The 14,486-nt window shown below is 36.7% G+C and overlaps 1 protein-coding gene across 21 annotated transcripts in view; it reads right to left on the reverse strand.

Moving 5' to 3' along the window:
• CHL1 (cell adhesion molecule L1 like) overlaps window positions 1–14,486 on the reverse strand; it is a 200,822-nt gene that overhangs the window by 95,725 nt on the left and 90,611 nt on the right. For 5 of the 21 annotated variants that reach the window (XM_027042496.2, XM_053219044.1, XM_053219047.1 and 2 more), the window contains one exon: window positions 4,462–4,509. The exons of the other annotated variants lie outside the window; for them this stretch is intronic. The gene's annotated coding sequence lies outside the window, so the exon portion shown is untranslated. The remainder of the gene's footprint in view (window positions 1–4,461; window positions 4,510–14,486) is intronic. 21 annotated transcript variants of the gene reach the window in all.

Raw genomic sequence — 14,486 nt, forward strand, 5'->3', positions numbered from 1 at the left:
ACCAAAATGGAGTCACTTGTACTAGGCCTCACATCACCAAAACAAGGCTTAATACATAACGAAACTGCAGTTTCCATCTCACCTTGGAGTATAACCTTAAAGCAGGCAACTAGGAATTTCCTGGTCAGCAGTAGTGACGAAATCCGCTTGATAGACCACACAGGTGAGGTAATCCACTCTTTCCTTGTTCCTGTCCCCTTGTGCCTATAAGTCTCTCCCATTTTGTACAGCATTTCAGAGTTCCATTCTATTTGCTACATGGGATGCTGCCCAATTCATGAATCATTAAATAATGCCAAAATGATCTTTAAAGTTATTCAACTGAATTTTGTTTTTGTTAACAATTAGATGTCCCTGAATACAAAGAACATTCTCAACTCTAGAAAAACTTTCTTTTATGCTGTATTTTGCAATTCTAAGACACTACTATATTCATTGAAATATCCAGAGTCACTAGCAAGCGACAGTGACAAAGAAGGTGTTAGGTAAATGTTTGGATCAAACGTTATGCGAACTAAAAGTGACTTTTAGCCACTTGGTACTTCTTTGTTATAGAGCTCTTCCCCTGGAATGAGAGAACTCAAACTATCCTTCTTTGTTACTAACATACCATTAATAAACGATATAGCTGCAGAGATACTCTGTTTTCATAAACATTGTGGTCTGTCATACAGTCTGAATTTGACATAGCTAAGAGTCAAAAAGGAAGTAAAATTTATTCACGATCAGGTAGACTACAGTGTAATTTATTACAGAATAATTGATAAATAAAAGCTGCCACCCAGTCACCCAAAGAAGTGACTTCTTTTTGGATGAAGAGCCCCAGGCAGGAAGGCAATTTCCATAAAGTAAAAGCACCACAGTGCCAACTATTATATGGCAATGAAGCATCTCTTTAGAAGAAGTGATTTTCACAGCAAGAATTCTGTGTTTTGCTCCTTACACTTTTGACTACACAATGCTGAGTCTCAGCAAAGAGCTATATAATTGCAGAAGAATCCCTTCTCTGAGCAACCAAAAATCACCTCCATTAAGTGTTGAATCATTCAGTGAAGGATAATGGTAACCCAGATATAACTGCTGGCTGTAACAAGTCACTTTTGCTTGTTTTATTGGGTTAGAATTGCCAGTAGGAGTTTGGCTATGAATTCTCTTAAGCAGGAAAAATAGTATTGTTTCGCATTCTTGTCAATTTTTACAGCAGGCTTCTAATCATTTTCTCTAAACCTATATTTTATAAAGTTCCATTTTCCTTCAAGTTTTTGACCAATATATCTTTCTGAAACTCAGTAATAATCTTTTCTTTTCCCTATCGAAACCTTCAAGGTGGAGTTGGTCAAACACTTTGTGTTAAAGAGAGGCCAGGGGTTCCTGGGTGACCCAGTTGGTTGGGCATCCAACTGCAGCTAGGGTCATGATCTAATGGTCTGTGAGTTCGGGTCCCATCTCGGGCTCTGTGCTGACAGCTCAGAGCCTGGAGCCTGCTTCTGATTCGGTGTCTCCCTCTCTCTCTGAGCCCCCCCCCCCCACTCACACTCTGTCTCTGTCTCTCTCACAAAGAAATAAACATTAAAAAATTAAAAAAAAAAAAAAAGAGAGAGAGAGAGGCCAGGAGTTGCAACCTTGGCATAAAGGACAAGGGAGCGGTAGTGAACTTGTTTTGATATCATATTTCCAAGCAAGCTCACTATTGCAGACCCATACAGACATAGTCTCTGGTTGGGGACTAACTGTTGCTTATGTGGTTTCCTTACTTCCCTATTAGGTTAAGGCAGTGTGCAAACTCCAAGCCTATGGGAGCTAGAATCATGGAGACATCAAAGAGATAGAATGGGTTTTCAGTAATTCAGTTCTGGATGCAAATCCCAACATCATATCTAATTAGCCGTTGGACTAGATTATCATTTTTAAAATCCAGATATTAATTCTGTCTTCCAAAAATGCTATAATCACCCAAGATACAACATTTGTATATAATATTGTACCTGGAACATCTTTCTCAAAACTCAGTAGCAATGTTTGTCATTTTTATTATAATTCATTCTTGCTGGCACCATTTATCATCTGACTCCAATCTACTTTTCCAGTGTTTTCTCTCATCATCATCCAAGGAAAACCTATTTAAGTATTCACAGCTCCCCATGCCATTATGCTTTGCCCATATTATTCCTTCTCCCTGAAATGCCTTTCTCTTCTTGCTTTACTCAATAAGTGATTGTTCAGCCCTAAAGATTTAACTTGTACATTGATTCTGCATTTCTGGAAGCCAAATTTGCTGCTCTGCTAAAGCTAATCAATAGATTTTTTAAAGCACCCTTATCATAATGTATGCTTTTGACACCTCCATCATCCCACATAATTACATTTGTGTGTGTGTGTGTGTGTGTGTGTGTGTGTGTGTGTGTGGCATTAACATTTAAGTTCTACTCTGTTAACAACTTGCAAGTATAACACAGTGTTCTGAACTACAGTTCTTATACTGTAACTTAGATCCCCAGAACTTATTTTCCTTATAACTGTTAGTTTGCATACTTTGACCAACATCTCCCCAGTGCCCCCATCCCCAAACCCTGGTAACTACCATTCTACTCTATCTCTGTGTTCAAGCTTTTTTAGGTTCCACATATAAGTGAGAATATATACACATAAATTGGAACAGTATTTGTCTTCCTCTGTCAGACCTATTTCACATAACATAATGTCATAGTGTATTATTTGTTTAGCTGGCTATGCCTCCTCTAAGGCTGAAAGTTCACAGGAACTGAGACTGCTGTCTTATTTATCCTCATATAGTATCTGGCACATGAAAAATTGGTAAATGTCAGCAGAAAACATAAACTTGAAACTGGACCAATTGTATTATCCACTGAGACTTCACCTTTCTCATAATATTAAACCATGTTATAGCTTCACTATTGCCTTGTTAATACTATTTTTTTAAATACTGCCATCTATTGAGAGATCTATTATATGCCATGTACCATGTTTAGGGTTTCAGATTTATTATCTGTGGTATTGGTTTTGCGTTCCTCTCTGTAGACTGTAAAAATATTTGAGGGCAAGGATCGTTTTACTCATCTCTATATCCACATTGCCTAGAAGGTATGTAGAAAAAACATGGCTATGCAGCAGGTCTGGCATTCATTCTTTCCCTTGACCAAGGGATCACCCCTTCTGGAAAGTAAGGTAATGGCACTGACTGACAGGAGAGCACTTTCTATGAAATGTTGACTGTGAGGCTTGGCCTCTGGTAAATAAACCTGGGAGCTATGGTTTATGGGGCATGGTGTTTGGAAAAAGCCCTGCAATTATGTGAATATAAAATAGAGATTTTTATAACCTATCCTCTATTTGTGCAAGTAATGAAAATGTCACACGTCACTTACAGATCCCCTCTGTAAAACTGGGTCCAGTAGGTGCTCTGATGCAGCAAGAAAGAACCTGGAAGTTTCACTCACTGGAGTTCAAAGACTTCTCCCTTAGGTAATCATAAGGCACAGGAAAAAAAGGAAGGAAGTTCTCAACCTCCAGTGAATGAAGTTCCCAGATCCTCTCTTTGTGCATCTGACCATGCACTGGAACCAGTTTTAAACAGTGCTTCCTGTGCCTAAAATAATTTGTAATTTGTAATAATCTGTAATAATTTGACCCACTGTATTATCTCAGTCTCCAATATATATTTCCTAAAAGAACATAGTTTTATGTCTATTTAACATAATGCACTGAAATTCTGAGTGAAAGCTCTTTGGATATATCCAAAGAACATTCATAATTCCAGGATTAAATATTGATAATGATATTATTGATATAATGTACCTTTCCAGAATTATAAGCACTGAAAACCATGAAGAAGACAGGCTGTATACTGAGGTGGAACAAGTCCACTCAGGAGGTTTATTAACATAATCGCAGATGACTGTCAAGAGGGCCACCTAATACCCTCTACCTCTGGACCTAACAGCTATACCAGATCTACAGAGTCCATTTGTATTTTGAACTCTAATCCCCCCCTATAATCACCAAACCACAGAGATGGCCAGATAACATTTCCTGCATCAGACTAAAGAATTCACAAAATTAAAATCAATTTGGTTCCTGTTGTTAACCAAGGGTGTGTTTGTTCAGTCCCACAGAGATGAGCCAAGCACAGAGCCCTCTTTGAAGCTAACAAAAGCTTAAGGTCAGATCATCTCCATGGGATACAAAGCAAACTAGGGAGAAGGGACAGCCAAATGGTATTTCAAGTGTTCTCTCAGAAAAGTACTTCTATAATACAGAGCATTCATGCATGATTGGAGACAGCTTTGTTCTCTCTCTACAATGTGTTAAGTATTGTATGGTTTTAAAATAATAATGTTCTACCTTTCACTGACTAAAAATAGCCTATTCCTTGAGAATTTTATTATATTTGTTCATACCACATGGAAAGGTGCTTATAAATCTAAAATTAATTTTACTCACAATTCTCAAATTACAATACGCTTCCTTATAAAGCCAAAATCTTCTAGTCTGGAAAAAAGAGCAAACCAAAGATGATATTAATATTATTATTAATAATGAGGGGCGCCTGGGTGGCTCAGTCAGTTGAGCATCCGACTTCGGCCCAGGTCATGATCTCATGGTTCATGAGTTCAAGCCCAGCGTCGGGCTCTGTGGTGAGAGCTTGGAGCCTGGAGGCTGCTTCGGATTCTGTTTCTCTCGCTCTCCACCCCTCCCCCACTCATGCTCTCTCTGTCTCTCAAAAATTAATAAACATTTCTAAAAAAAATTTAAAAAATAATGATAATAATATCAGTTTAATTTTCTCACCACAAATTACACTTTCTGATTCCTTTTCTTTCCCTATTCTTGTACCCATATCACTCTTTGATCTTTTCCTCTCCTTATCACCTCATATTTATCTAACCAGGTCTCTGTTGTAGTCCTTTCACTTGATACCTCTCCAATCCATGCCCTCTTCACCTATTAATTTTCAGATCACCAAAATTTCTTTCAATTCTTCTGTAATGCACAATCTCTCCTCTCTACATCTCCTATTACTTCACTCTATCCCCCTGAATTCACTACCAACCTTACTGCTAAAATTATATGCATATATATTCTAAGTAACCAAAAGAAAAATCTTATGTGCATTTAGTTTAACTGCTCTGCTCTAACTTAACTCTATTTTCCTCCCATATTTCCCCCCATATAGTATTTTGTTCATGATAGGATGAACAACTATTATATGTCTTCCTCCCACATGCCCTTTTTTTTTAAAGAGAGATTACAATCAAGGTATTGTGTGTGTGTGGGAGAGAGAGAGAGAGAGAGAGAGAGAATGAATCTCAAGCAGGCTCCACATCCAATGCAGAGCTTGATGGAAGGCTCCATTTCATGACCATGGGATCATGACCTAAGCTGAAATCAAGAGTTGGACACTCAACTGACTGAGCCACCCGGGTGCCCCTCCTCTCATTATTAAAATAACCTCCCACAAATTTTGTTTCAGGTGTGGGCTCATGGTCTAAGGTGGACCACTCACAACCTCTAACCTCTCTAGGTCACTGTGATAGGTCCAAGAGATGGACCTGTGACCCAAGCATGGGCAATGAAAATGATTCCCTAAGAATTTCTAAACCCTGTTTTCCTTTGAGGTCATAAATCTATGAAAGCATGAGTCAGAAATAGCCAATGACCATGGTTCTAAACTCATGGAGAAGTAAATGAGAAAAGAAAAAAAAGAAAAGAAAAAAAATGTTCACAAATGAACAAGGACTTCAACTACCTCAATTTCAACCTCAGTCTGGACATCTGAACTTCATCTTTCCCCTTTATCATCTAACTAGGACAAAAGACCCAGCAGGCAAAGCATCCCATGATGGGAACTCAAACTACCTCCTCAAGCAATAATGACCCTGCATGATGGACCCCAAGACAATGATCAACAGGACCTTTACCACCCAACTACAATACCCACCGACTTTTCTCTGACATTTTCCTTATATAAACCTAGAAGTCCTTTTAGCACTTTGGAGGCAGTCTTTGAGACATTAGTTCACAGTCTTCCTGATGTTGGCCTCATTAAAATAATCCCTTTATTGTTACACTGCCATTCATCTCTCTACTTTGGATTTTGTCAGTGACAAGTGGCCAAACCTGGTCTGGTGGGAAACCCCCTTGAGCCAGGTGCTCTTGTCCCCTTGGGCCCTGGCCAAAGGAAGAAAGCAGAGATGGGTATGAGAGAGGTAAAAGCATTTGAGTCCTAGTACCAGGACTCTAAGGCCAGGTCCACCCATATTTTCACATAGTTTTCAAATATGAAGTAATGAGTTCTATATTTAGTATTAAGTAGCTTAAGTTTTTGTCACTTGTAACATCTGTAAAAGATTTAAAAAATCTATATATTTGAGTAGGGATCTTAACTCAGTAATAGGCAAGTAATAATTTTCAATTTGGACAAAAACCAAGTAAGTATTTACTAATTAAGTAATTAAGTGCGTAACAGGATGTTAAAATAGAAAATTCATCTGAGGCACCAAGAAACTCAAGAAATACATTCCAAACAATATGCTACATAAATTTCAGCACTCTCCAAAAAGGGACCTAAACTCCTAGCACATCAAAGATTAAACAAAAAAGATGAAAAGTTGAATGGAAATGAGAGGAGTATTTCCTTGGGGAGGGTTATGCTGTGATTCTGATTCCCACCCTCCCCCAGGAAGGAGATGTGCTATGGCTCTATCTTCTAAACTCAAACCAAATGATGATTTTATACATCCACTTACAATCAGTTCTTAAAACATAAGCCTGCCATCAGTACAACAGAGCCTACTTCTTCACTAGATAAGTGGCCCGAAATTTGCTAAGTAGCAAATAGTTAATAGTAAAGGAAGTAAAAAAGAAAAGCCAAAGTCATTGTTGTGCTTTATCAGTCTTTTTCATTTGCTTAGCAAATTAAGCTTCATTGACCTAATAATATTTTCAATTCAAACTGCATACCCAAAGGCAGATAATTTATTTTTCATTGTTTCAGAATAGGGCTAACATTTCCCTTTACATTTTTATTTGGGGACCCTGCTAGAAGTCTGAATCTGGGATGACTCAGAACAGGAAAAAAGAGTTACTTTTGAAGAGGAGTAGAATATGCCAGCTAAAATATGCCTCTGTGGCATGAGGATTATTTTAGGCTTATTATCTTTCAGAAACAGCTGGCACAGGAGAAACTCAGAGTTACCCTTTTGTAAGAGGCATTTACATTTACGAGAGAATTCACCATTTGTCAGAGTGTCTTCCTGGCTGTACCACAAACAGGAGGGATCACTAAATCTCTAGAAGCTCATATCTGTAAGGCAACAACCTGAATTTACATAACATCCTGATCTTTGTTTACTATGCTTTTCCCAGTAACCTTCTATGACAGGCCTTCCCTTTCCTCCGACATCTTTGGTTTAGCTGAAGAAGGTATTTAAGGTGATGGCTTGGACCATTTTGGAAAATTACTCCGTTTTCCTGAGTATCTCCCATGTATATCAGAGGTATACCTGTTATTAAACTTATCTTTGTTTTTTCTCTTGTTATTAGCACCACGCTCTAACCAATTGAACTAACCAGCCAGCTGACTGTTTTTTCTCCTGTTCATCTGTCTTTTATTAGAAGGACTCTCAGTCAAGAAACTAGAAGAGTAGAAGAACAATTATTTTTCCACCCCCACACTTTCAAACAATAAAATAATGGATAATTCTGCATCCGTGGTCTCTTTCTTATTATAACTTCAAACTACTTTGGAAAAGTTTTTTTTTTTTTTTTCCCATGGTGGTGGTGTAGTAGTACTTTTGTTTAAGTCTTATACATGTAAGTCCCATTCAGTGCTTTTGCCCATTAGTCAAAGGGCAAGTAATGTTTAAGCAGCTGCTCCTTCTGTGCTTTTGGAGCACTGGAAACTCTCACAAATTAAATGCTGTTTGCTCCTTGACTTCTTCCCTAACCTTTTTGGCATGGTAATTGTTTATGTAAGGAGAGTAATTCTGCATGAACCGTTAGCTCCTTATTATTCTAATAGACACTCCCCCAAATACATAAAGTCCAGCTTTGTCTCTACGCTCTGTTAGATGTGGGATAGTGATTGGAAGGCAAATTGTGTTTATAAAGAGAAATGAATTGGTGGAATCTTATTTATGGCAAACATAAAAGAAGGAAGGAAGGAAGGAAGGAAGGAAGGAAGGAAGGAAGGAAGGAAGGAAGGAAGGAAAGAAAGAAAGAAAGAAAGAAAGAAAGAAAGAAAGAAAGAAAGAAAGAAAGAAAGGAAGAAAGAAAGAAAAAAGGAGGAAAAGAAAGAAAGGAAGGGAGGGAGGAAGGAAGGAAGGAGAAAAAAGCCCAAGTTCCATCTGTCAATAAATTATCATTGTAGTAAGTATCATTACAATAATAAGTAATCTAAAATATCTTACAATAGCATTACAGTGTCTGGCACATAGCAAGCATTCTATATATGTTTATTAAATCAATAAAATGGAATAAATTAATGACTTGTAACTTTATGCCAATCAGGCAGTCTGAATGCTGAATTCCAGTTAACTTCATTTCTGAAGGTCAAAATACATTCCATCTTGGGATGTGGTGAATCCAACTTATTAATTACGTGGACTATATTAGTGTTCGCTGTGGTGTACTTTTGCTAATACAATAATTTCATGATCAGAAGAAGAAGTATATATGCACCCCATGTTCACTGCAGCATTATTTACAATAGCCAAGACACAGAAATAACCCAAGTGTATACCAATGGATGAATGGATAAAGAAATTATGATACACACACACACACAGAGGAATACTATTCAGCCATAAAATAAATGAAAACGTGCCATTTTCAACAACAAATTGTCTTTTGTATGTGGTCATTGTTTTTTAAATATCACTTAAATGTAACCCTAGTTTGTTTTTTCCAAGCACATGCAACCAAATAATATGACATGAGTAATATGAGTTCTGATTATTTTTCTAGTTGTCAGTAGACTCAAAATCAGCCCTCATGATTCTAACCTTTATTGTTAAAAATCTTCGATAGACTTTCCCCATAATAGCATCAGGAAGCACAACGTAAGACACACAAATGTGTTCACGACACCTTCAAGCCACAGTGGCTCAGATTCATTCTTTGGAATCTTTGATGGGAGCACAGAGTTGCGAAAGATGCAGGAGATTCAACAGTATCTCAACAAATATTGGAACATATCCTGCTTGACCTTTGATTTCTGAATAAATATTCCATATTTATTGTTTTGTGGATTTTTTCTTTTTTGGTTTGTTTCACATTTGCTTATTTTTTTCAGAATGGGGAAAGATCGAGCTGGTTGAGAATCCAATATATTTCTTTCCCACCTAAGCACGTTTCTTTTAAAGTTTCTACTTCAGCATTTCTCAGCTTTAATAACTACATAGTAGTTCATTACTTAAATGAAATACAATGTTTATTTTACAAACTAACATAAAGCACTGTGCTGTATCTATATATTTATATGCAAACATAATTAATAAACATTATTTGGTCTTACCATAAGCCTATCAATCAGGTTGATAATAATCATTAAAAAACATTGGTACTTCATTTAGGTAAGAACATCAAGGTCTCCCCTTAACAAGATTTACCTCCTGGGGCATGGTGAATCAAACTTACTAATTATGTTGGCTCTATTAATTTCCACTGTGGTGCTGCAGACAGTGTTTCTAATATAAAAATTTTATATTTAGAAAATAATTATTTTAAAAGGATGTTCTAAATGACTATAAAAGCTGACTCTTGACTTCCATACGTAAAATAGCAAATTAAATAAATACATGATAGAGGCAAACAAAAGTCTGTGATTAAATATGTGCACTTATCACAGATAGCCCCATCAGGGCCTAAAGATTAGGTTCCCATTCAAGCAATAGCTGCCCTCTTGGCGGTAACAATACACCCTTTTATGGTCCTGACTTAAAGCATTTTTTTTAATGTTTATTTTTGACAGAGAGAGAGAAAGTACAAGGGAGGGAGGGGCAGAGAAAGAGGGAGACAGAATACCCAAAGCAGGCTAGGTGCTGAGAGCAGAGAGTTCCCCACAGGGCTCAAGCTCATGAACTGTGAGACCATGACCTGAACCGAAGTCAGATACTGAACCAACTGAGCTACCCTGACTTAAAGCATTTTTAATGAAAATGATGTCTGCCACTTAGATATGTTTACAGTACTTAAAATACAGAGCCAGCATTTCTGGAATGTGAATTTGTAAGAAACACCTTTATCATTTGCAGAGCTTATACACAGCAGTAAATCCAATAAAGAATGAGATACTGATAACAGATAGTTTTAACATAATGAGAAGTGCAAGGTGAATCACTGTCAGCTCTTCTGTCTCCTGTTTAACACTGATATCAAAATACGCACTTGGAATCAAGGCGTAAGTATAAATCCTGCCTCAGAAGGAGTATTTCCAAACATGCAAAGGTTATATTCATAAGCTGAGCTGCAAAAGACAATTTTCCTGCTGTGAGGCTCGACAGGACCAGCACAGTCAGCAGGATGTTAAAAATCCTTCTGCAGACATATGTTAGCAAAGCTACTGGATGGGTCCAAGGCTCATTATGTTTGCTGACAATCATTTTGAAAAAGCACAGACCAAACACTTCTAAGGCAGCCAGTGCAAATGTGGATCTTTTTCATATTTCAAAAATTTTCATATTTCATATTTCAAAAAGGAAGAAAAAGATGTCCTTTAAAAATCTCTTATTTGAAGAGTAATTATATACTATTAACTGAAGATGCCAATGTTCAGAATTTGTTTACTACTTGATCACTTCTATGAACCAAATTATTTATACAGTAAATTTATACCAATGGGCCTAAAACAGCTGTTACCAGAAAACCAAGTATATGGCCAGGCTGGTAGGGCTGCCTCCGCACTCCTCGACACTTTAATTCCCTCTAAAGAACAAAGGAGAAATAAAACCAAAATCAACATGAGGAAAACTGTAGAGTTCATTTATTCAATTTGCTCTGCAAGTGAAAATAAAAATGAGATGCAGGTAAAAAATATCTATAAAAATAAGGAAACAGAATTAGGCTGATGTGTCTGATGCTATTATAAGATTACATTTTATATTTCCAGGAAATAAAAAGATTCAAAAGTCATTCTTCTTTAGCAACTGAAAAATCAACAGTTTCCTTTGTTAACAAATCTATCTTCCTGCCCTTGCCTTAAGGGACCTACTAAATAAATGACTTATACTTTAAATGTGTATTGGGGCACCTGGGTGGTTCAGTAGGTTAAGCGTCCAAGTTTGGTTCAGGTCATGATCTCATGGTCCGTGAGTTTGAGCCCCGAATCAGGTTCTGTGCTGACAGCTCAGAGCCTGGAGCCTGCTTCAGATTCTGTGTCTCCCTTTATGCCCCTCCCCTGCTCTCTCTCTCCCTCTCTCTCTCTTTCTCTCTCAAAAATAAAGATTCAAAAAAAAAAAATGAATGTGTATTAAACAGGTAATCTTCCTTTCACAAAAGGTCTTATATTAATGTATTAATCTATATAATATCATTTATAAATTAATACAAATAAGAGTTACTCTTATTAAAAATAATTTACAATGATCATCATAGCTAACATTTTTGCATGTGGTTACAGGTGTACTCACCTTAATGACATTTAATGTTTACAGCGATTCCACAAAATTCCTCTTACAAATGAAGGAAGGGGTTCATACAACCTTGAAAAGATTTAACTGAATGCCTACTGTATTCCACGTATAGGGCCAGGGGTTGAAAGTGGTAAGCGAGCAAGGCATGGCTTCTTCCCAAATTATGTTAGTCAGGAATGACTGGTTAGAGTTTGACACTCAAATAATCAAATAAGAAATCAAGAGAAGAAAGCAAACACTAAGCCATGCTCTTTAATTGGCTCATTAAGTGACTGAGAACAACTAGTTCTCTTTTCTAACCTAAGATGCTTATACAGCTGGTCTTCATTATTTGCAGACACCATATTTATAAATTTACCTAGTAGCTAAATTTAACCTATCGCCCTCAAATCAGTACTCACAGCACTTTTAAGGTCAGATACAAACTATGCACAGGGCACAGAAAAATTTAAGTTGCCTAACACACCTGTTTCAGCCGAAGTTGAACAAGGCGATTCTCTACCTTCTTTTTTTAATTCCCATACTGCACATGAGAGTCCTATTCATGATCTATTTAGTTTTTCTCATTTTTAGGCTTTTTATTGGTGATTTTGCTATTTAAAATGGCTTGCTGTTTAAAAGCATTGTGAAAGCACTGCCTGGTGTTCCTAAGTGCAAGAAGGCTATGATATGATATGTCTTGGGGGGAAAACATTTGTATATTACATTTCATTCAGGAATGAGTTACAGTGCTGTTGGCCCTGAGTCCAATATTAATGAATAAACAATATACATTAAATAAATGATTACATAAAAACATACTTAAAACAGAGTTATGCATTGATCAGTTGACTGAAATGCTGTGACCAGAAGCTAATAGAAACCTAAGCCTGTATTTCCCCAGGATCCGGGGTTCAGCATTTACTTAGTATTTGTGATAACTTTATAGAACACAACTACCATGAATAATGAGAATCAGCTATAAATGTTTTTGTTTTTTTAGTTAGGTTTTATTACATTTCTCCTATTTGAGTTAGTTTCAGAATAAAGCCTCTTAATCCATAAAAGAAGATGAAGCAAAGAAAAAAATTCAAAGATTAAATAACAGTATCCATAGTACATTTACAGAATTAAATAGCGCACCAAGTTATCAAGTCTTCAGGGAAAAAAAGAAAGAAACTTCACAGCAAGTGCGTTTTTAATCTCCAAAGTATTATATCTATATTTGTTCCATAACTCCCTTTTAAATGAAGAATAGTGTTTTCTTAAAGACCAAGAAATTAAAGCAAAATAAATGATGCCTCCCTATTCCATCTATCTTTTTTTTTCTTTTTGCCTGAATCCTAGGATTCTAATTCACACATTTTCCCCTAAATCACACTTCACCATGTCATTTGATGCTATGGAAGAGGTATTGATTAAAGGTTTTCAAAAGGATGGAATATAGCAAACAACTATTAAATACTCCTCAGTTTCACAATCAAGCTCATCTCAAGCTTTGTTGAATAATAAGCTTCTTTCTCTATATAAAGATGATGTTCTAGATCCTGTTGATTTAAAAAAACTTTTAATGTTCATCCCTGTGGACAAAGCCTGACATAAAGAGAATACAAAGATAAAACACACCACACATGCCATTTGTCAGGGAAATGCTGAGAGCCTTGACCAGTAGAGGTGCAGGGTCAGCAGGGAACCACTCACATCCTCCTAAACGACCTCCTCCAGTGACAATCAGCAATTTTGAAACAGCAGCCCAGGGGTCAGAGTAAAATCTGCAGAAATGGAACTGGGCCAAAATATATACTCAGAGGAACAGTAAGTCTGTACCCTTGACCTCATTAGCAGCAAATTGTAACCAATTGCTAATTACCTTATGGCTATATCACAAACTATATATATGTGTATGTAAATTTTTTATGTAAATTCTACACGTGTTTGAACCTAAAATTTGCAAGAATCTAACACGATGATTGGACTTAGAGGAGATACTAGATAAACTGTCACCCTCTAATGGAAAAATAAGGTTAAATCTTGAAGTAGTAACCAAGTTTCTGATGGAAAATATACTACTAATACATAATACTATGTATTAAATGTACTGACTTGGGCACCTTAATTTAGTTTGTTTTCTCCTGTATACTGAGGAGGAGATAATTCGGTCAGAATCCAAGTTAAAAAAAGTGAGCTAATGGACACCAATAAAGAATGTTATTAACTCCCGTTAGTTCCATGTGTTATAAACATAATCTAAATGGTTGATTATAGCAAATCAAAGACAGGCACTTATAATCTCCATAGATGAAGTTTTAGGACTGATTCTACGATCACAAATAGATGGCTCGCTCATCTTCTCCAAAGCACATTTCCATTACTTCAACACATGTGTTTAGTACCTTGCACAAGTACATACAAGAGAAAATGAAAGACAATTCAAGATGTAAATGTGCCAGTTGAGAATTATGGTTTGAAGAAAAAGATAATATCATCAACATCTACTACTACACAGTGAGTGTCCATATGTGCCTGGCATAGAGCTAGCGTCCAGGGAGAGGGGTGAACAAGACAGACTTTGGCACTGACATAAGAGAATTTACATTTCAATGATAGGCAAGAAAAAAGACCAACAAACAAACAAACAAACAAACAAACAAAAAAGAAGTCTTTGTGGTAAGTACCAAGCAGGAGACAAACTGTGTGCTGTAATCCAGCATCGGGCATGCGTGGCTATCTCAGGGGACTTGGGAAAGTCCTTAGAGTCCTTTCCTTAGACGGAAATATCCTAAAACCGGACTTATAAAACAGGGGGTGATGAACTCTATGAATGATCTTCAGTGTGAATTTTGTTGTTTATTCTAA

Source organism: Acinonyx jubatus, chromosome A2 (genome assembly GCF_027475565.1).
Source record: "Acinonyx jubatus isolate Ajub_Pintada_27869175 chromosome A2, VMU_Ajub_asm_v1.0, whole genome shotgun sequence".
Classification (NCBI taxonomy): Eukaryota; Metazoa; Chordata; class Mammalia; order Carnivora; family Felidae; genus Acinonyx; species Acinonyx jubatus.